Consider the following 22868-nt stretch of genomic DNA (forward strand, 5'->3'; position numbering starts at 1 on the left):
TAAAGCAGTCCTCCTCAAAAGCGGTGGATAACCTGTGGATGTTGCAGTTATCTGGAAAAGTGTATGTAGCACCGCCTGACCTACGTTGGCTTGTTTATGTGCTAGAATATCCACACAATGATGTTTAGTGAAAGTGTGTAGTGTAGACCATGTAGCTGCTTTGCATATGTCAGCTATTGGAATGATGTCGCAGAAAGCCACCTTTTCCCAGAGTAAAGTGTGCTCTATGAGGTGTAGATTGAGTTCTTTAAGCTTTATTGGTAACGTTTGCATGCACTTAAGTATCGATCTGGCTATGGCTGATTTTAATTTAGGCTTTCCTTTATGGGAAGGGGGAAAAGCGACAAACAGTTGTTTAATTTTTCTGACAGTTTGTTTTATCAACGTAGAACATAAAGGCCATTTTAACATCTAATGTTTGGAGAGCCCTCTCCGCAACTAAATCTGGCTGTAGGGGAAAAAACAGCAACTCGATTGAGGTGAAAATGAGAGACAACTTTAGGGAGGAATTTGTAGTTGGTGCAGAGAACTAACTTGTCTCTGTGGAGCTGGAAGAAAGGTTCTTCCAAGATTAAAGCCTGGAGCTCACTATAACACGTTTAAGTGAGGTAATAGCAATTAAAAATGCCACTTTTCAACAGAGGTACCGATGGGGTCATGTATGCAGGGGATCAAACTGAGGGCCCATAAATTGTGTAAGAACAATGTTAAGGCTCCATGAGGGTGTAGGTGGAACCCGTGGTAGAACAACTCTTGTGCCCCTCCATGAACGCTTTAATGATTGGTATTTTGAATAAAGGGATGTGTTGTCTATTCTGTAGATAGGCAGCCACTGCAGCCAGTTGTAATATTATGGATGTGAATGCCAGCCTAAAAATGTGCAAATAAAGCAGGTAGCAGACAATGTCTTGTACAATGGCATTGACAAGATCAAAAAGTATTGAATGACAATAACAGACAAATCTTTTCCGTTTTGTCGCGTAGCATGCTTGGGTGATAGGTCTACGGGATTCTTTAAGAATGGTCATACATTCAGGCGGTACATTGAGGTAACAAAAATCTATGACCTCAGGAGCCAGATCGCTAAGTTGAGAGTTTTGGAACCTGGGTGCCTGATTTCTCCATGGTTCCAAGAGAGAAGGTCCGGCCTGTTCAGGAGCTTCTAGTGGGGAACTACAGAGATGTCTGGCAATACTGTGAATGAGGGCTGACGGGCCTAGGTGAGAGCCACTAGTATTAGTGTGAGACATGTTTGCCTTAACTTCCGAACCAGAAATGGAAAAGGGGGCGGGGGGTGCGGGGGGTTAGGGGAGTGTAGGCAAATAGCCCTGACCAACTCATTCATAGTGTGTTGCCCTAAGATAGTGGGTGCGGGAACCTGGACGTGAAGTTTGGGCATTTGGCATTGTCTGCGGTTGCGAACAGGTCTATCTGAGGGAACCTCTATCTGGGTAATATGGGAGTAGGACTTAGGGGATGAGTTCCTAATCGAGGACATTTTGTTGCATCATGCAGAGGAGGTCTGCAAAACTGTCTGCTCCCGCAAGGTATTCCACTAAAAGGAGAATGTTGTGCTGTAGACAGCATCTCCAAATGGTCTGAGATAGGTGAGATAATTGTGGAGTCCGTGTACTCCCACCCATCCCCACTCCGCTTCTGCAGATACATACTGTCATATTGGCCATCCAGACTAGGACAATCCTGTGAGTCAGTTGAGGCAGAAATGATTTCAATGGTAGGTGAACAGCTTGAAGCTCTAGGTAGTTGATGTGGAGATCCCAGTGTCTGGCATCCCAGAGACCCTGTACTGTGAGATCATGCAAGTGTGTACCTCATCCCGTGAGTGATGAGTATGTCACGACAGTGATGTGGGGGAACAGGTTTGAGAAAAGCCCGTCCTCTTAACAGGTCGCTGGTATTTTACCACTGCAGAGAGTGATGAGTTTGGCGGTCTATCAACACTAGGGGCCTCATTATGACCCTGGCGGGCGGCGGAGGCCGCCCGCCAGGATCCCGCCCTCCAAATTACCGCGCCGCGGTCAAAAGACCGCGGCGGGTATTACGAGTTTTCCCCTGGGCTGGCGGGCGGTTCCAGTTAAACCGCCCGCCAGCCCAGGGGAAAACGACCTTCCCACGAGGATGCCGGCTCGTAATCGAGCCGGCGGAGTGGGAAGGTGCGACGGGTGCTACTGCACCCGTCGCGTATTTCACTGTCTGCAAGGCAGACAGTGAAATACATTTTGGGGCCCTCTTACGGGGGCCCCTGCCGTGCCCATGCCATTGACATGGGCACGGCAGGGGCCCCCAGGGGCCCCGCGACCCCCCCTACCGCCATCCTGTTCATGGCGGCTTTCCCGCCATGAACTGGATGGCGGTAGGGGGGGTCAGAATCCTCATGGCTGCGGAGCGCGCTCCGCAGCCATGGAGGATTCCAATGAGCAGCGGAAAGTCAGCGGGAGACCGCTGACTTTCCGCTTCTGACCGCGGCTGAACCGCCGCGGTCAGAATGCTCATTGGAGCACCGCCAGCCTGTCGGCGGTGCTCCCGTGGTCGGTGGCCCTGGCGGCCGGTCCTCTAACTGATCCTGTGACTGACACCACTATTGAGCTAAACATTCCTGTAACAAATGAATGCGTAGTTCGGCATGCAGTACTATGGCAATGCAGGAGGCCACCATCCCTAAGAGACGTATGAATGTTCTCACTGAGAGTTGTTGATTTGTCTGAAATGTACGTAATAGTGTTTAGAAATTCTGGACTCTTGCAGTATTAGGATGGGCTAATCCTATTTGTGTGTTTAGAATAGCTCCTAGATACAGCGGAACCTGTACATGGTGCAGGTGAAACATGGTAACGTTGATGGTGAACCCTAAGAGGTGGAGCAGATCTACTGTAACATGAGTGTGTTGTTGACATTGTTGATGACTGCTGGCTTTGATAAGTCAATCGTCCAGACATGGAAATATGCAGACTTTTTGTTTGTGTAAATGGGCTGCTATCTCTGCTAGGCACCTGGTGAATACCCAGGGAGCAGTAGTCACCCCAAAAGGGTAACTCTGAACTGATAATGTTTGCCGCCCACCACAAACTTGAGATATTAACAATGTGCTAGTTGTATAGGTATGTGAAAACAGGCATCCTTTAGGTATGGAGTAGCCATAAAGTCACCCTGTTGGAGAAGTGGGATTACATCTTGAAAGGTGACCATATGGAAGTGCTCTGACAGGATGTACTAGTTTAGGGGCCCGAGATCTAGGATTGGCCTAAAGATCTGTCCTTTTGGGGTATTAGAAATTATAGAGAGTATACCCATGAGCCCTGGTGTTGTAGAAAGACGGGAACTACAGGTTTGTTTTTTAAAAGGGGAGCGTGGACTCCCTGTATATTTGATGTTCCAGTGGTTGCATGTGAGTGTGAGGTGGAATGTTGGGAGATGTGGTAGTGAGCTCCAGGCAACAGCCATGTTGGATAATGGCAAACACTCACTGGGCTTATGAAATTGTATGCCATGTGGGTAAAAAAATCCTGTCCTCGACCTCCGACAAGTATTATATGGTCTGGGTGCAGCAAAGGAAAGTCATTGTTTAGTGGTGGGTGTTCCACGTGGGGAGGCACCCTTACCTCTACCTTTGGCATTGCTGCCTCTGTAAGGGGCAAGGTAGTAGGTCCTTCAGGAGGTATGTTGGCCCTGATAACATTGGAAGGAGGTGGAGGTGTCATCAGAGGTCGCCTTTGAGCCTCCATGATAGCCAGGACAGCAAAAGGAACCCCAGGGAGTAGGTGTTTGAAGGGCCCCCCACTACCTTTGCTGTCGCCATATCTTTTTTATTTTTTCCATTGAGGCATCTACTTGGGGACCAAAGAGATATTTGTTGTCAGAGGGCATATTAAGTACATTCTGATGTACTTCTGTTAATAAAACAGAGCTGTAGCCATGCATGGCACCTGAGTAAAATGCTGGTACAGATCCTCTAGCTGTGGTATCATCAGCATCTAATATGCAATGTATTGATGTGTCCAAGATAAGTCAAAGTCCACAGAGCTAAGCAGTGTAGGCCCTAGATTGCTGTACTGGCATGTGGTAATCCAGAGTAGCTGAAGAGCGCTCACCCCCTGAATTCCCTCCCCCCCCCGTTTCCACTGTTCACAAAATCATCCTTTCTCAAATAAATAAATCCACATGGAGGGAAGCACACTGTAGTCCCAAAGTTGTTTTGTATGAAGACTTCAAATAAAGGGATTTCGACATTACACTAGGGCTCCTGTCTTGTAATGGATCTGGAAAGGAAACAAAATTAATCATAACTAGGGCTCCCGGTTTTATCATAACTAGGGCTCCTGGTTTTTATAGAATAATATCACAAGTAAATGTTGCGATATGCAGTAATTAAAGCAAATCTAACTGAGTTTTGTAACTCCCCATGCTGACTATATGTACAGGTATTTGTACTGTTCTGCTTTTAAAATTAAATACAGACAGGAAACAATGTTTTCTGTCTGTATTTATCTGTAGAAATCAGTAAAAACGGAAAACAGGGAGCCCTAATCATGATCTACAGATACATATATAGGGACTACCTGTGCTCCCTCCATATGGATATATGTTTTTTAGGTGTTTGAGATATACCCTCTGCCATAACTCTGTGTCTGCGTTTTCGATATTGATCCCAGAGATATTGGAGGAGATCATCCATTTCATCTCAGTGGGCACGATCGTAACGTGCCAGAAGGCCCTGTGAGTTGAAAATGCGGCAGTGATTGGTGGCATGTGCTAAGACTTTTCCCCACAAAATCAATACGCTTGCTCTCCCTATCAGGAGGAGGGGAATCTCCACTTGCTTGCAAGCTGCCATGTTTGACAGGCAGTGGTAGTGACGAGGGAGTCTGGTGGTAACTGGCCCTTGATGTAGACTAGATCAAATGGGGAGTGTAGGAAAGTGCCCCTTTGGTATGATATTAATGCTGAGTTGACAGAGTGTGCTAGGATCCTGTTAACCAGGCCCCAGCACCAGTGTTCTTTCCCAAAACTATAACATTGTTTCCACAATTGGCACACCCCTGGCACACAGCTAAGTCCCTTTTAAAAGGTGCCAGTGGTACCAAAGGCCCTGTGTCCAGGGAGGGCCCCTAAGGGCTGCAACATGTATTGTGCCACCCGAAGGGACCTCTCACCTGCTCTGGGTGGAGGTGCTTCACACCTCTACCCTACAGGAACTGAAACACTTGGGGGTGAGCTTCTAAGGCTCAGGCCTCCTGTTACAGTGCCCCAGGGCACTCCAGCTAGTGGAGATGCCCTCCCCCCCCAGACCAAGCCCCACTTTTGGAGGCAGGTCCAGTGGGAAAATTAGGTAAGACGTGGAGGAGTGTCCGCTGCAGTTAGGACCACCCCTATGGTGTCCAGAGCTGAAATGACCCTCTCGCTGCAGAATCCTCCATCTTGTTTTGGAGGATAGGGGCCAATAGGGTTAGGGATGTGCTCCCCTCCCCAAAGGGAGTGGGCACAGGAAGGATGTAGCCACCGTCAGGGACAGTAGCCATTGGCTACTCCCCGCTGACCCTTGTAATACCCCTAAATCTAGATTTTAGGGGCTTCCCTGAACCTCACCAATCTCCTGGCGACTTCAGAAGAAAGAAGAGGGACTGCTAAGCCGCCCCAGCAATGAAGACTTCAGACGACAAATGACGTTACCTCAGCCCTACTGGCCTGTCTGCAGTTTCAGAAATCCCTGCTCCAAGAAGGCAATGCCATCCTGCAGGACCAGTGACCTCTACAAACCCCCAAAGAGGACTGTCTGCCCAGCAGAGGACCAAGAACTCCTGAGGACAGGGACCCTGTCCAGAAGAAATCATCAAAAGGACTCCTGCCCATTCTGCTTCCGACACCCATGACCTGATTCCAGGTAGCCTACCGGTCCAGAGAAGGTCACCAGGCAATTCTGACCTTGAGTCCATCCTGGTCTGACCCCTCCTTCCTACCACAACAGCTGCAAACTCAATCCAAAGGCTACCCCTGACCGTAACCGGATCCAACGAAGATTCCTGATGCCTAAAGGTAACCTTGCACCCACAGCCGCAGCCCCCTGGCCTTAGGGAATCCGACCGACCGTCAAGCAACATCCAGCAGGCGCCTCTCCTTCTCCAGCCTTTAGTTTTCCGGAATCGACCCCCTGGACCCAGCCTGCAGCCTCTTTGTGGCCCCTGGGGTTTCCCTATTGAAAAGCATTGGGTGCCCAACGATGTGTTTGCACATTGCACCAGGCCACTCCTGTGCAGCTGAGGGTGTGTGTTTGGTGCCTGTGCCCCCCCACCCCTGGTACTGACCTAAACTCCCCCAGGCCTGTGTCCTGAAACCACAGTCTCTTCTCCACTAAGTCCCCCCAGTCCTCATAGGATTCCATTGCAAATCCGATACCAACTTTGACCTCTGCACCCCTCTGCCCCGTAATGCTGATGGAGTGCTTTTGGGGTCAACTTGAACTTTGACCTGTGGACATCCTAACCCCTGAGGACTGGAATCGTAAGTCATGTACTTACCTGTTTTCTGTGCTAACACTTTCCCCCTAGGACTCTATAGACTCCTATGGAAAAATGCACTGTCATCTTTTAAAATTGAAACGTGTTATTTACTTGTAAACTACTTTACCTGCAAAATCCAAACAAAGAACATTTGATACATATGCTTAGTACTTACAACTGTACTTAACTGCAGCTAAGATCCTATGGTTCTAAAAATTACGTAAAAAAAAATCTGAGTGTGCGCCTCATTTATTGACTGTGTGTGTATAACAAATGCTTTAGTATTATCTACTTTAGCCTGTGTTAAGCCTCTGGGGAACCCCTGGACTCTGTATATACTGTACCAAAATGAGGTATTGTAGGAAGTTGGCTCTGTATGTGCTATTTCAAAGTAAGGAATAGCATGCACAGAGTCCAAGGGTTCCCCTTAGAGGTAAAATAGTGGTAAAAATAGATAATACTAATGCTCTATTTTGTGGTAGTGTGGTCGAGCAGTAGGCTTATCCAAGGAGTAGTGTTAAGCATTTGTTGTACATACACATAGACAATAAATGAGGTACACACACTCAGAGACAAATCCAGCCAATAGGTTTTGTTATAGAAAAATATCTTTTCTTAGTTTATTTTAAGAACCACAGGTTCAAATTTAACATGTAATCTCTTGTTTGAAAGGTATTGCAGGTAAGTACATTAGGAACTTTGAATTATTTCAATTGCATGTATACTTTTCAAGTTATTCACAAATAGCTATTTTAAAAGTGGACACTTAGTGCAATTTTCACAGTTCCTGGGGGAGGTAAGTTTTGGTTAGTTTTACCAGGTAAGTAAGACACTTACAGGGTTCAGTTCTTGGTCCAAGGTAGCCCACCGTTGGGGGTTCAGAGCAACCCCAAAGTCACCACACCAGCAGCTCAGGGCCGGTCAGGTGCAGAGTTCAAAGTGGTGCCCAAAACGCATAGGCTAGAATGGAGAGAAGGGGGTGCCCCGGTTCCGGTCTGCTTGCAGGTAAGTACCCGCGTCTTCGGAGGGCAGACCAGGGGGGTTTTGTAGGGCACCGGGGGGGACACAAGCCAACACAGAAATTTCACCCTCAGCAGCGCGGGGGCGGCCTGGTGCAGTGTAGAAACAAGCGTCGGGTTTGCAATGTTAGTCTATGAGAGATCAACGGATCTCTTCAGCGCTGCAGGCAGGCAAGGGGGGGCTTCCTCGGGGAAACCTCCACTTGGGCAAGGGAGAGGGACTCCTGGGGGTCGCTTCTCCAGTGAAAGTCCGGTCCTTCAGGTCCTGGGGGCTGCGGGTGCAGGGTCTTTTCCAGGCGTCGGGACTTAGGTTTCAGAGAGTCGCGGTCAGGGGAAGCCTCGGGATTCCCTCTGCAGGCGGCGCTGTGGGGGCTCAGGGGGGACAGGTTTTGGTACTCACAGTCGTAGAGTAGTCCGGGGGTCCTCCCTGAGGTGTTGGTTCTCCACCAGCCGAGTCGGGGTCGCCGGGTGCAGTGTTGCAAGTCTCACGCTTCTTGCGGGGAGATTGCAGGGTCTTTAAAGCTGCTCCTTGAAACAAAGTTGCAGTCTTTTTGGAGCAGGTCCGCTGTCCTCGGGAGTTTCTTGTCTTTTTCGAAGCAGGGCAGTCCTCAGAGGATTCAGAGGTCGCTGGTCCCTTGGAAGGCGTCGCTGGAGCAGAGTTCTTTGGAAGGCAGGAGACAGGCCGGTGAGTTTCTGGAGCCAAGGCAGTTGTCGTCTTCTGGTCTTCCTCTGCAGGGGTTTTCAGCTAGGCAGTCCTTCTTCTTGTAGTTTGCAGGAATCTAATTTTCTAGGGTTCAGGGTAGCCCTTAAATACTAAATTTAAGGGCGTGTTTAGGTCTGGGGGGTTAGTAGCCAATGGCTACTAGCCCTGAGGGTGGGTACACCCTCTTTGTGCCTCCTCCCAAGGGGAGGGGGTCACAATCCTAACCCTATTGGGGGAATCCTCCATCTGCAAGATGGAGGATTTCTAAAAGTTAGAGTCACTTCAGCTCAGGACACCTTAGGGGCTGTCCTGACTGGCCAGTGACTCCTCCTTGTTGCTTTCTTTGTTCCCTCCAGCCTTGCCGCCAAAAGTGGGGGCCGTGGCCGGAGGGGGCGGGCAACTCCACTAAGCTGGAGTGCCCTGCTGGGCTGTGACAAAGGGGTGAGCCTTTGAGGCTCACCGCCAGGTGTCACAGCTCCTGCCTGGGGGAGGTGTTAGCATCTCCACCCAGTGCAGGCTTTGTTACTGGCCTCAGAGTGACAAAGGCACTCTCCCCATGGGGCCAGCAACATGTCTCTGGTGTGGCAGGCTGCTGGAACTAGTCAGCCTACACAGACAGTCGGTTAAGTTTCAGGGGGCACCTCTAAGGTGCCCTCTGTGGTTTATTTTACAATAAAATGTACACTGGCATCAGTGTGCATTTATTGTGCTGAGAAGTTTGATACCAAACTTCCCAGTTTTCAGTGTAGCCATTATGGTGCTGTGGAGTTCGTGTTTGACAAACTCCCAGACCATATACTCTTATGGCTACCCTGCACTTACAATGTCTAAGGTTTTGTTTAGACACTGTAGGGGTACCATGCTCATGCACTGGTACCCTCACCTATGGTATAGTGCACCCTGCCTTAGGGCTGTAAGGCCTGCTAGAGGGGTGTCTTACCTATGCTGCATAGGCAGTGAGAGGCTGGCATGGCACCCTGAGGGGAGTGCCATGTCGACTTACTCGTTTTGTCCTCACTAGCACACACAAGCTGGCAAGCAGTGTGTCTGTGCTGAGTGAGAGGTCTCCAGGGTGGCATAAGACATGCTGCAGCCCTTAGAGACCTTCCTTGGCATCAGGGCCCTTGGTACTAGAAGTACCAGTTACAAGGGACTTATCTGGATGCCAGGGTCTGCCAATTGTGGATACAAAAGTACAGGTTAGGGAAAGAACACTGGTGCTGGGGCCTGGTTAGCAGGCCTCAGCACACTTTCAATTGTAAACATAGCATCAGCAAAGGCAAAAAGTCAGGGGGCAACCATGCCAAGGAGGCATTTCCTTACACAACCCCCCCCCAAACGAAAGAGGATGAGACTAACCTTTCCCAAGAGAGTCTTCATTTTCTAAGTGGAAGAACCTGGAAAGGCCATCTGCATTGGCATGGGCAGTCCCAGGTCTGTGTTCCACTATAAAGTCCATTCCCTGTAGGGAGATGGACCACCTCAACAGTTTAGGATTTTCACCTTTCATTTGCATCAGCCATTTGAGAGGTCTGTGGTCAGTTTGAACTAGGAAGTGAGTCCCAAAGAGGTATGGTCTCAGCTTCTTCAGGGACCAAACCACAGCAAAGGCCTCCCTCTCAATGGCACTCCAACGCTGCTCCCTGGGGAGTAACCTCCTGCTAATGAAAGCAACAGGCTGGTCAAGGCCATCATCATTTGTTTGGGACAAAACTGCCCCTATCCCATGTTCAGAGGCATCTGTCTGCACAATGAACTGCTTAGAATAATCTGGAGCTTTTAGTACTGGTGCTGAGCACATTGCTTGTTTCAGGGTGTCAAAGGCCTGTTGGCATTCCACAGTCCAGTTCACTTTCTTGGGCATTTTCTTGGAGGTGAGTTCAGTGAGGGCTGTCACAATGGATCCATATCCCTTCACAAACCTCCTGTAGTACCCAGTCAAGCCAAGGAATGCCCTGACTTGAGTCTGGGTTTTTGGAGCTACCCAGTCCAGAATAGTCTGGATCTTGGGTTGGAGTGGCTGAACTTGGCCTCCACCTACAAGGTGTCCCAAGTAAACCACAGTTCCCTGCCCTATCTGGCATTTGGATGCCTTGATAGAGAGGCCTGCAGATTGCAGAGCCTTCAAAACCTTCTTCAGGTGGACCAGGTGATCCTGCCAGGTGGAGCTAAAGACAGCAATATCATCAAGATAAGCTGTGCTAAAGGACTCCAAGCCAGCAAGGACTTGATTCACCAACCTTTGGAAGGTGGCAGGGGCATTCTTTAAACCAAAGGGCATAACAGTAAACTGATAATGCCCATCAGGTGTGGAGAATGCTGTTTTCTCTTTTGCTCCAGGTGCCATTTTTATTTGCCAGTACCCTGCTGTCAAGTCAAAGGTACTTAAGAATTTGGCAGCACCTAATTTATCTATGAGCTCATCAGCTCTAGGAATTGGATGAGCATCTGTCTTGGTGACAGAATTGAGCCCTCTGTAGTCCACACAAAACCTCATCTCTTTCTTTCCATCTTTGGTGTGAGGTTTGGGGACTAGGACCACTGGGCTAGCCCAGGGGCTGTCAGAGCGCTCAATTACTCCCAATTCCAGCATCTTGTGGACTTCCACCTTGATGCTTTCCTTAACATGGTCAGACTGTCTAAAGATTTTGTTCTTGACAGGCATGCTGTCTCCTGTTTCCACATCATGGGTACACAGGTGTGTCTGACCAGGGGTTAAGGAGAAGAGTTCAGGAAACTGCTGTAGGACTCTCCTACAATCAGCTTGCTGTTGGCCAGAGAGGGTGTCTGAGTAGATCACTCCATCTACTGAGCCATCTTTTGGGTCTGATGACAGAAGATCAGGGAGAGGTTCACTCTCTGCCTCCTGATCCTCATCTGTTACCATCAACAGATTTACATCAGCGCTGTCATGGAAGAGCTTAAGGCGGTTCACATGGATCACCCTCTTGGGGCTCCTGCTTGTGCCCAGGTCCACCAGGTAGGTGACCTGACTCTTCCTTTCTAGCACTGGGTAAGGGCCACTCCATTTGTCCTGGAGTGCCCTGGGAGCCACAGGCTCCAGAACCCAGACTTTCTGCCCTGGTTGGAACTCAACCAGTGCAGCCTTTTGGTCATACCAAAACTTCTGGAGCTGTTGGCTGGCCTCAAGGTTTTTGGTTGCCTTTTCCATGTACTCTGCCATTCTAGAGCGAAGGCCAAGTACATAGTCCACTATGTCTTGTTTAGGCTCATGAAGAGGTCTCTCCCAGCCTTCTTTAACAAGAGCAAGTGGTCCCCTTACAGGGTGGCCAAACAGAAGTTCAAAGGGTGAGAATCCTACTCCCTTCTGTGGCACCTCTCTGTAAGCAAAAAGCAGGCATGGCAAGAGGACATCCCATCTCCTTTTGAGTTTTTCTGGGAGCCCCATGATCATGCCTTTTAATGTCTTGTTGAATCTCTCAACTAAGCCATTAGTTTGTGGATGGTATGGTGTAGTGAATTTGTAAGTCACTCCACACTCATTCCACATGTGTTTTAGGTATGCTGACATGAAGTTGGTACCTCTGTCAGACACCACCTCCTTAGGGAAACCCACTCTGGTAAAGATACCAATGAGGGCCTTGGCTACTGCAGGGGCAGTAGTCGACCTAAGGGGAATAGCTTCAGGATACCTAGTAGCATGATCCACTACTACTAGGATGTACATATTTCCTGAGGCTGTGGGAGGTTCCAGTGGACCAACTATGTCCACACCCACTCTTTCAAAGGGGACCCCCACCACTGGAAGTGGAATGAGGGGGGCCTTTGGGTGCCCACCTGTCTTACCACTGGATTGACAGGTGGGGCAGGAGAGGCAAAACTCCTTAACCTTCTGGGACATATTGGGCCAGTAGAAGTGGTTGACTAACCTCTCCCACGTCTTGGTTTATCCCAAATGCCCAGCAAGGGGAATATCATGGGCCAAGGTCAGAATAAACTCTCTGAACGACTGAGGCACTACCACTCTCCTAGTGGCACCAGGTTTGGGGTCTCTGGCCTCAGTGTACAGAAGTCCATCTTCCCAATAGACCCTATGTGTTCCATTTTTCTTGCCCTTGGACTCTTCAGCAGCTTGCTGCCTAAGGCCTTCAAGAGAGGGACAGGTTTCTTGTCCCTTACACAGCTCCTCCCTTGAGGGTCCCCCTGGGCCCAAGAGCTCAACCTGATAAGGTTCAAGCTCCAAAGGCTCAGTTCCCTCAGAGGGCAGAACTTCTTCCTGAGAAGAGAGGTTCCCTTTTTCTGACTGTGTTGCAGTTGGTTTCCCAACTGACTTTCCTTTTCTCTTGGTAGGCTGGGCCATTTTTCCAGACTCCAGCTCTACTTTTTCACCCTGTGCCTTGCATTGTGCTCTTGTTTTTACACACACCAGTTCAGGGATACCCAGCATGGCTGCATGGGTTTTTAGCTCTACCTCAGCCCATGCTGAGGACTCCAGGTCATTTCCAAGCAGACAGTCTACTGGGATGTTTGAGGAGACCACCACCTGTTTCAGGCCATTGACCCCTCCCCATTCTAAAGTTACCATTGCCATGGGATGTGCTTTAGTTTGATTGTCAGCATTGGTGACTGTATAAGTTTTTCCAGTCAGGTATTGGCCAGGGGAAACCAGTTTCTCTGTCACCATGGTGACACTGGCACCTGTATCCCTCAGGCCCTCTACACTTGTCCCATTAATAAAGAGCTGCTGCCTGTATTTTTGCATGTTAGGCGGCCAGGCAGCTAGTGTGGCTAAATCCACCCCACCCTCAGAGACTAGAGTAGCTTCAGTGTGGACCCTGATTTGCTCTGGGCACACTGTTGATCCCACTTGGAGACTAGCCATTCCAGTGTTACCTGGATTGGAGTTTGGAGTGGAACTTTTCTTGGGACAGGCCTGGTCTCCAGTTTGGTGTCCAGACTGACTACAGTTTCGACACCAGGCCTTTTTGGGATCAAAGTTTTTACCCTTGTACCCAGGATTGTTTTGTGAAGAGGCTCTGGGCCCACCCTCATGTGCAGGTTTTTGGGGGCCTTTAGAAGACTCTTGACTATTTTTATTTTTGGCTGTCTCACCACCTTTCCCCTGGGGAGGTTTTGTGACCCCTTTCTTTTGGTCACCCCCTGTGGAAGTTTTGGACACCCTTGTCTTGACCCAATGGTCCGCCTTCTTTCCCAATTCTTGGGGAGAAATTGGTCCTAGGTCTACCAGATGCTGATGCAGTTTATCATTGAAACAATTACTTAACAGGTGTTCTTTCACAAATAAATTGTACAGCCCATCATAATTACTTACACCACTGCCTTGAATCCAACCATCTAGTGTTTTTACTGAGTAGTCTACAAAGTCAACCCAGGTCTGGCTCGAGGATTTTTGAGCCCCCCTGAATCTAATCCTATACTCCTCAGTGGAGAATCCAAAGCCCTCAATCAGGGTACCCTTCATGAGGTCATAGGATTCTGCATCTTTTCCAGAGAGTGTGAGGAGTCTATCCCTACACTTTCCTGTGAACATTTCCCAAAGGAGAGCACCCCAGTGAGATCTGTTCACTTTTCTGGTTACACAAGCCCTCTCAAAAGCTGTGAACCATTTGGTGATGTCATCACCATCTTCATATTTAGTTACAATCCCTTTAGGGATTTCCAACATGTCAGGAGAATCTCTGACCCTATTTATGTTGCTGCCACCATTGATGGGTCCTAGGCCCATCTCTTGTCTTTCCCTCTCTATGGCTAGGATCTGTCTTTCCAAAGCCAATCTTTTGGCCATCCTGGCTAACTGGATGTCCTCTTCACTGGAGTTATCCTCAGTGATTTCAGAGGTGTTGGTCTCTCCTGTGAGGGAACCAGCATCTCTGACTATTATTTTTGGAGTCAGGGTTTGAGAGACCCTGTTCTCCCTAGATAGGACTGGTAGGGGGGAATTTTCCTCCAAGTCACTATCCTCTTCCTCTGAGTTGCCACCCTCAGAGGGGTTGGCCTTTTCAAACTCTGCCAAAAGCTCCTGGAGCTGTATTTTGGTAGGTTTGGGGCCCATTGTTATTTTCTTTATTTTACAGAGTGACCTTAGCTCCCTCATCTTAAGATGGAGGTAAGGTGTGGTGTCGAGTTCCACCACAGTCACATCTGTGCTAGACATTTTGCTTCTAAAAGTTGGAATACTTTTTAAGAATCTACAACTGGTTCTAGAATCTAATTCAAACTTTTACAAACTTTTAAACTCTAAAAGAAATGCTAAACAGGATCTAACACAAGGCCCTAGCAGGTCTTTTAAGAATTTAGAAAACTTTTCAAATTGCAAAAATCAATTTCTAATGACAATTTTGGAATTTGTCGTGTGATCAGGTATTGGCTGAGTAGTCCAGCAAATGCAAAGTCTTGTACCCCACCGCTGATCCACCAATGTAGGAAGTTGGCTCTGTATGCTATTTCAAAGTAAGGAATAGCATGCACAGAGTCCAAGGGTTCCCCTTAGAGGTAAAATAGTGGTAAAAATAGATAATACTAATGCTCTATTTTGTGGTAGTGTGGTCGAGCAGTAGGCTTATCCAAGGAGTAGTGTTAAGCATTTGTTGTACATACACATAGACAATAAATGAGGTACACACACTCAGAGACAAATCCAGCCAATAGGTTTTGTTATAGAAAAATATATTTTCTTAGTTTATTTTAAGAACCACAGGTTCAAATTTAACATGTAATATCTTGTTTGAAAGGTATTGCAGGTAAGTACATTAGGAACTTTGAATTATTTCAATTGCATGTATACTTTTCAAGTTATTCACAAATAGCTATTTTAAAAGTGGACACTTAGTGCAATTTTCACAGTTCCTGGGGGAGGTAAGTTTTGGTTAGTTTTACCAGGTAAGTAAGACACTTACAGGGTTCAGTTCTTGGTCCAAGGTAGCCCACCGTTGGGGGTTCAGAGCAACCCCAAAGTCACCACACCAGCAGCTCAGGGCCGGTCAGGTGCAGAGTTCAAAGTGGTGCCCAAAACGCATAGGCTAGAATGGAGAGAAGGGGGTGCCCCGGTTCCGGTCTGCTTGCAGGTAAGTACCCGCGTCTTCGGAGGGCAGACCAGGGGGGTTTTGTAGGGCACCGGGGGGGACACAAGCCCACACAGAAATTTCACCCTCAGCAGCGCGGGGGCGGCCGGGTGCAGTGTAGAAACAAGCGTCGGGTTTGCAATGTTAGTCTATGAGAGATCAACGGATCTCTTCAGCGCTGCAGGCAGGCAAGGGGGGGCTTCCTCGGGGAAACCTCCACTTGGGCAAGGGAGAGGGACTCCTGGGGGTCGCTTCTCCAGTGAAAGTCCGGTCCTTCAGGTCCTGGGGGCTGCGGGTGCAGGGTCTTTTCCAGGCGTCGGGACTTAGGTTTCAGAGAGTCGCGGTCAGGGGAAGCCTCGGGATTCCCTCTGCAGGCGGCGCTGTGGGGGCTCAGGGGGGACAGGTTTGGGTACTCACAGTCGTAGAGTAGTCCGGGGGTCCTCCCTGAGGTGTTGGTTCTCCACCAGCCGAGTCGGGGTCGCCGGGTGCAGTGTTGCAAGTCTCACGCTTCTTGCGGGGAGATTGCAGGGTCTTTAAAGCTGCTCCTTGAAACAAAGTTGCAGTCTTTTTGGAGCAGGTCCGCAGTCCTCGGGAGTTTCTTGTCTTTTTCGAAGCAGGGCAGTCCTCAGAGGATTCAGAGGTCGCTGGTCCCTTGGAAGGCGTCGCTGGAGCAGAGTTCTTTGGAAGGCAGGAGACAGGCCGGTGAGTTTCTGGAGCCAAGGCAGTTGTCGTCTTCTGGTCTTCCTCTGCAGGGGTTTTCAGCTAGGCAGTCCTTCTTGTAGTTTGCAGGAATCTAATTTTCTAGGGTTCAGGGTAGCCCTTAAATACTAAATTTAAGGGCGTGTTTAGGTCTGGGGGGTTAGTAGCCAATGGCTACTAGCCCTGAGGGTGGGTACACCCTCTTTGTGCCTCCTCCCAAGGGGAGGGGGTCACAATCCTAACCCTATTGGGGGAATCCTCCATCTGCAAGATGGAGGATTTCTAAAAGTTAGAGTCACTTCAGCTCAGGACACCTTAGGGGCTGTCCTGACTGGCCAGTGACTCCTCCTTGTTGCTTTCTTTGTTCCCTCCAGCCTTGCCGCCAAAAGTGGGGGCCGTGGCCGGAGGGGGCGGGCAACTCCACTAAGCTGGAGTGCCCTGCTGGGCTGTGACAAAGGTGTGAGCCTTTGAGGCTCACCGCCAGGTGTCACAGCTCCTGCCTGGGGGAGGTGTTAGCATCTCCACCCAGTGCAGGCTTTGTTACTGGCCTCAGAGTGACAAAGGCACTCTCCCCATGGGGCCAGCAACATGTCTCTGGTGTGGCAGGCTGCTGGAACTAGTCAGCCTACACAGACAGTCGGTTAAGTTTCAGGGGGCACCTCTAAGGTGCCCTCTGTGGTGTATTTTACAATAAAATGTACACTGGCATCAGTGTGCATTTATTGTGCTGAGAAGTTTGATACCAAACTTCCCAGTTTTCAGTGTAGCCATTATGGTGCTGTGGAGTTCGTGTTTGACAAACTCCCAGACCATATACTCTTATGGCTACCCTGCACTTACAATGTCTAAGGTTTTGTTTAGACACTGTAGGGGTACCATGCTCATGCACTGGTACCCTCACCTATGGTATAGTGCACCCTGCCTTAGGGCTGTAAGGCCTGCTAGAGGGGTGTCTTACCTATGCTGCATAGGCAGTGAGAGGCTGGCATGGCACCCTGAGGGGAGTGCCATGTCGACTTACTCGTTTTGTCCTCACTAGCACACACAAGCTGGCAAGCAGTGTGTCTGTGCTGAGTGAGAGGTCTCCAGGGTGGCATAAGACATGCTGCAGCCCTTAGAGACCTTCCTTGGCATCAGGGCCCTTGGTACTAGAAGTACCAGTTACAAGGGACTTATCTGGATGCCAGGGTCTGCCAATTGTGGATACAAAAGTACAGGTTAGGGAAAGAACACTGGTGCTGGGGCCTGGTTAGCAGGCCTCAGCACACTTTCAATTGTAAACATAGCATCAGCAAAGGCAAAAAGTCAGGGGGCAACCATGCCAAGGAGGCATTTCCTTACAGGTATGGTGTGTACAGAGTCAGCTTCCTACAGGGAGGGCTTACATTTTTTGTTTACTCTGGGCGTTATGATTCTAGCCCTAGTAGGCTCTTTAACTATGTCGGCTCTGTGTAGGAGCATTCCTTTTAACATAGGGAGATGATATTTGGCCCCATGACTGGTGGAGAGGGTATAAGGAGGAAGTCCTCCTCTAATGGCTCCTAGTTTAATTCCACGTTGTGGAATGCAGCAGCTCTAGCTATACCTCCGGATAAGATGTTGCAGCATCAGAAGGGGAGGGACAGGCAGGATATAAATCTAGATCTGTGTTCCCTAGAGGGTCAGCATTGTAGGCATCCCAAAAGTGTTGTCTCCCACCATAGTCATCAGTATCAGAGTGTGGAGACACTGGAGGTGAAATGTCTAATGGATGTTTTTTAGACTGTGGAGTCAAAGGTGGTGAGAATGGTGGAAAAGGCAATGGACTGGTGGCCTTATCCTTTTTTCCATTGTTTTGGTGGAACTGGTATGGCCGAGCTAGGAAAGTTAGTCTCATTTTAGGTGGTGGAGGTTTTGGAGTAGAAGTTTTGGCAAGGATACATCCGGTGTGAGGCTGGATGTTTATTTGCTTTTGTTTAGCATCCAGGTAGTAATGGAGTCTATGAAGAATGGGCTCCACAATTCAGTCAGAACCAGGCTTAGAACTCCGCTTCGAGGGTTTCAGATCTGACCCAGGTTTCGACTTGGGCACTGAAGCTCTGCACCGCTTCAAGGCGGTAGACATTGATGGCAATGGTCGACTCTGCACCGGGGATCAATTAGTCACTGAGTGGTGTACTGGGACCGAACTGCTCTATGGCAAAGGCTTTGACTGGTGTTTCAACACCGAACTGGAGGGTGGGGCATTGAAACCAGTTGCTCTGTGCCGACCATGGCTAGAAGGCAGTGATGGACCAAGGGCTTGTGTGGATCCATAGGTGCTGAGTGTCTTTTGGAAGGATCGACACGATGTAGAGGGCAGGAGTACTGTACACACAAGCTGTTAAGCATGTGTACCTAGGGCAGAGGTACTAAAGAGGGTCTCCTAAGGGCTGCAGCATGTATTACGCCACTGTAGGAAAGAACCTCCTTTCACATGGTCACCCCCACACACACACACACACACACACTTTGTGCCTGGTTTCTGGTGTAATGGCGAATCAAAGAGCACTGGGTTCTTGCCAACCAGGTCCCCAGTGCCAGATCTCTTTCCCCTAACACCGCACAGACGTTTTTTCGAAATTGGCAAAACCTTTAGCACCCACTGTAAGTCCCTAGTAAATGGTACCCCTGGTACATAGAGCCTGGGGTACTAAGGAGGGTCCCTAAGGGATGGAGCACAAATACTACACCTCTAAGGGACCCCTAAGCAAGTACATGATGCATGTCTTGGTGTAGAAAAAAAGTGAAACCACAACATGGCACACAACCTGTAAGCCATGTCCACTAAACACTGCATGCAAAATATGTAAGCCACCCCTCTAGCAGGCCTTACAGCCCTAAGGCAGGGTGCATTATATTACATGTGAGGGCATATCTGCACGAGCAGATATGCTCCCGCTATGTCTTTGTTGATTTTCAGTGTAAGTGACCAGGGAAGCCATTTAAATGCATGTGCTGGACACTGATCACTACAACTTTACCCAGCTACATGATGGCTTCTCTGAACATAGGGATGTTTGGTATCAAACATCTTAGATTAATAAACCCTCACTGATGCCAAAGGGCACCCTAAAGGTCCTAGTGTGTTGACTGACTGGTTCTGACCAGTTCAGCCACCTTAGACACGTTTCTGGTCCTCCAGGGTGAAAGCCGGAGCACTCAAGGGCAAGAGACAAAAGCCTGCAAAAAAAAAAAGGGGGGTGGGTGTAGTTAGCACTTCAACCAGGCAGGATGGACGTTCCAGGGAGAGAGCCTCAAAGGCCTAGTTGCCATTGTAATGTGACCCAGGTGCCTCCAGATCGCGGAGATGACCAAATCCTGGTCCTGACCCCACTTCTGGCAGCAGAACAGGAGGGAAAATTAGTCATATTAGGGAGGTGTGCCCACTTCATGCCAGCCCCCCTCCAAAGGTGGACGAGCTGAAGTGGACACTACTTTTTAAATTCCTCCATCTTTTTTGGAAGGAACTGGGACACTAAGAATAGGGTTATGCCCACTTGCCAGCGGAAGTCATAAAAAAGGTGTAGTCACCATAAAAGGTGATCAGCCCATTGGCTACCACCTGGCACTCCCTGTAACATCCCTAAATTGAGTATTTAGATGGCACCCCTGAAACCTAGAACTCAGATCCTGACGACCTACGAAGAAAAGAACACAGGGGAGTCGCACCTGCAGAAGAGGAAAAGAAGCAGCAGCTGACTTGGAACCAGCCCCTCTGGCCTGCCTATTGACCTCGACTGACTCTTCCCACAAAGACGACTTGTCCTGCAGCTGAGCCTCCAAGAAACCCAGGAGGACTGCCTGCCTTCCACAAAGACTCCAATACCAGTGACCTGTGGATTTGCTCTGCAACAAAGTCAAGAAAGGACTCTGCAGCCTCCAGTACAGCAAAGACCTGGCACCCAAAGTGACCTCTGCATCTGACGACCTGGACCCGAGATGAAGCAAACCAACGGTGCAAGCAAGGTCCCCCAGCTGTCCAGAGTCTGAGTCCACCCGGGTTTCACCCCTCTTGGACTTCCCCAAGTTGCCTGCAGCCTCTGCATGCAGGCCCCCTCTCCCGCACCCTTTAGGTAGGAGAAAAAACAACACCTCCAGCAACCACTGCACAGTGTACTTATTAGTGCACCATATAAAAACTCAGCTTCCTGCAGTCACCCTAAGGGACCCACACTGAAACCCATGCAGACCATCACTGAAGAATGCGTGAAATGGTGCAAACCATTTTGAAAACAAAACAATGCACACACCCCATGTGCAATGCCAATACTTACTGCAGGTACTATATGTAAATCACCCCTATAGCACGCCTTGGAGCCCCAAGGAACAAGTTACTTACCTTAGGTAATGCCTTACTTGTAAAGATAATATCTAGCTGCAGATTTCTTACCCTAGAATTTCTCATACGTATCAGTCTGGATCTGGATGCTTTCCTTGACCAGTGCCCCTCCGCACCCTTAGGTGGTGTTGATTGGCTCGGTGTCCGTTGTTGTGCGTGCCAGATATGACACCGTGGGTCCCATATAGGCACTATCCCAGCAAGCCGACATCAGTTTCTTTTCACAACTTACCACGCCATAAGTGCATGAAGAACACTGACCACTGGTGCCTCAAAACTAGGGCCGTGAAAGGGGAATCCCGGTCTATAGAAATAAATTTGCAGAAGGGAAGAATGGGTGAGTCCGTAAGGAATCTGCAACTAGATACTGTCTCTACCAGATAAGGGTTTACCAAAGGTAAGTAACTTGTTCATCTGATAGAGGCATCTAGTTACAGATTCCTTACCTTAAAATAGACACCCAAACAATACCATCACCAGAGAAGGGTCTGTGAACTAAGATCTTACCAGAAAGTCCTGCAGGACAGAACAGACAAAGTGACCGTCACTGCAGACCTGACTGTCCAGGCAGTAGCGTTTGGTAGATGTGTGCATAGATGCCTACATTGCTACCTGAAAGATATCCAGGACTGGAACTCTGCATGCTAACACAGTGGTTGCAGCTTTAGGTCTGGTAGAATGAGCACACAAGCCCTCAGGAGGTTGCTTCTTAGCCAGCGCATAGCACATTTTAATGCAGAGTATGACCCATCTGGAGATGGTCCTCTTCTGCACCGCCAGACCTTTTTTTGCATTCAAATAACCAACAAAGAGTTGATAATCCACTGGGAACTCTTTGGTACGATCAAGTTAGAACACCAATGCTCTTTATGGGTCCAGGTGGAGAAGTCTCTCCTCTTCCTTCGAAGAATGCAGGAGTGCGTAAAAAGTAGGCAAGGTGATGGATTGACCTACACGAAAGGGCGTGACCACTTTGGGGAAAAAAGGAGACCCGAGTGCAAAGGACAACTTTGTCAGGATAGATGGGAAGGTAGAGCGGCTTAGATGAAAATACCTGCAGCTCACTCACCCAGCGGGCATATGCAATAGCCACAATGAAGGCCGTTTTTAAAGTGAGAAGACAGAGTACAATTGTGGAGAGACTCGAAATCAGCACACATCACAAATGTCAAAACTAAATTCAAGTCCCATTGGAGCATAATAAATGGGGATGGAGGAAACATTTAAGTAAGGCCTTTAAGTAACCTGCGTACAAAAGGGGATTAAACAAAGAAGGGTGATCAGGCAACCTTAAAAAAGTAGATACTGAACACAAATAACGTTTGAAAGTGCCCAGTGTAGAGCCCTGCTGGGCCAACAAAAGTATAAACAATAGGACCTGAGAGAGAGGAGCAGAAAGGGGGTCACCAGGCTTGTTTGTGCATCATGCCACAATTTATTTCCAGCGACAGCTGTATACTGTTTTGGTGGAGGGACACCTGGCTGCCAAAAGTACATTACATTACAGACTTCGGGCAGAAGGTCCAATGCTGTCAACTGTCGCCACTCAATCTCCACTCAAGAAGGAAGAGACTGAGCAGGTTTGGGTGAAGAAGCCTCCTCTGCTGCTGCAACAGAAAATCCTACCAAAAGGGCAAACTGATAGAAGCATCGTTGGCCATACTCAACAGCTCGTGATATCAGACTGTTAGTGCCCAATCTGGAGCCACAAGGACTACTTAGGCCCGGTCGTTCTTGATCTTCCTGAGAACTCTGGGAAGAAGTAGTATGGGCAGAAATGCACCCAGGAGGCCTGAGCTCCACTAGAGACTAAAAGCGTAGCCGAGCGATTGCCGCCTTGGAAACTACAGAGCGCAATACTGCTGACATTGTGCGTTCTCTGCAGTGGCAAACAGATCTAAATAAGGCTCTCCCCACTGCTGAAAGAGACCGTGTGCTATCTCCGGATGTACATGCCATTCGTGATCAACTAAGCATTGCCAGCTGAGTTTGTATGCTGTGTCATTCAGGAAGCCCGCCAGATGTTGAACCACCACGAAAACGCACTGTTGTTCTAAACATGTCCAGAGCCTCTTGACAAAGGATCCACAATCCCACTCCACCCTGCTTATTTGCAGTATCAAATGGCGGTGGTGTTGTCTATGAACAGCTGCACTACCTTCCCTTTGGGAAGAAATACTTTCAATGCCAGTCTGGTCGCCTCGAGCTCCAACAGTTTGATATGGAGTCTAGACTCCACCAGAGAACAGATGCCTCTGATTTTCACCTCTCCCGGTTGCCCACCCCATCCCAGGAGTGAGGCTTCCGTCACTGCTATAAGATCTAGTTGGGGAAGGGGGAGGCATCTGTCTCTCATCACTGCAAACCTTGTGTAGATCTCTTGCAGTTCCCTCTGAGATCTTGACAATGTCAGAGATTCCCATGATGCTGTGCACACTGGTACTTCAGGGCCCCCTACCGAGCACACATATGCCATCTGCCATGTGTCACCAGCAAGAGGCCATTGTAAGGAGGTGCCCCCTTCTGGCA

The 22868-nt window shown here is 48.9% G+C and overlaps 1 protein-coding gene across 4 annotated transcripts in view; it reads right to left on the reverse strand.

The window, feature by feature from the left end:
* MYH10 (myosin heavy chain 10) overlaps window positions 1–22868 on the reverse strand; it is a 955741-nt gene that overhangs the window by 477677 nt on the left and 455196 nt on the right. The gene's annotated exons all lie outside the window — the stretch shown is intronic.

The sequence above is a fragment of the Pleurodeles waltl genome, chromosome 7, assembly GCF_031143425.1.
Source record: "Pleurodeles waltl isolate 20211129_DDA chromosome 7, aPleWal1.hap1.20221129, whole genome shotgun sequence".
NCBI lineage: Eukaryota > Metazoa > Chordata > Amphibia > Caudata > Salamandridae > Pleurodeles > Pleurodeles waltl.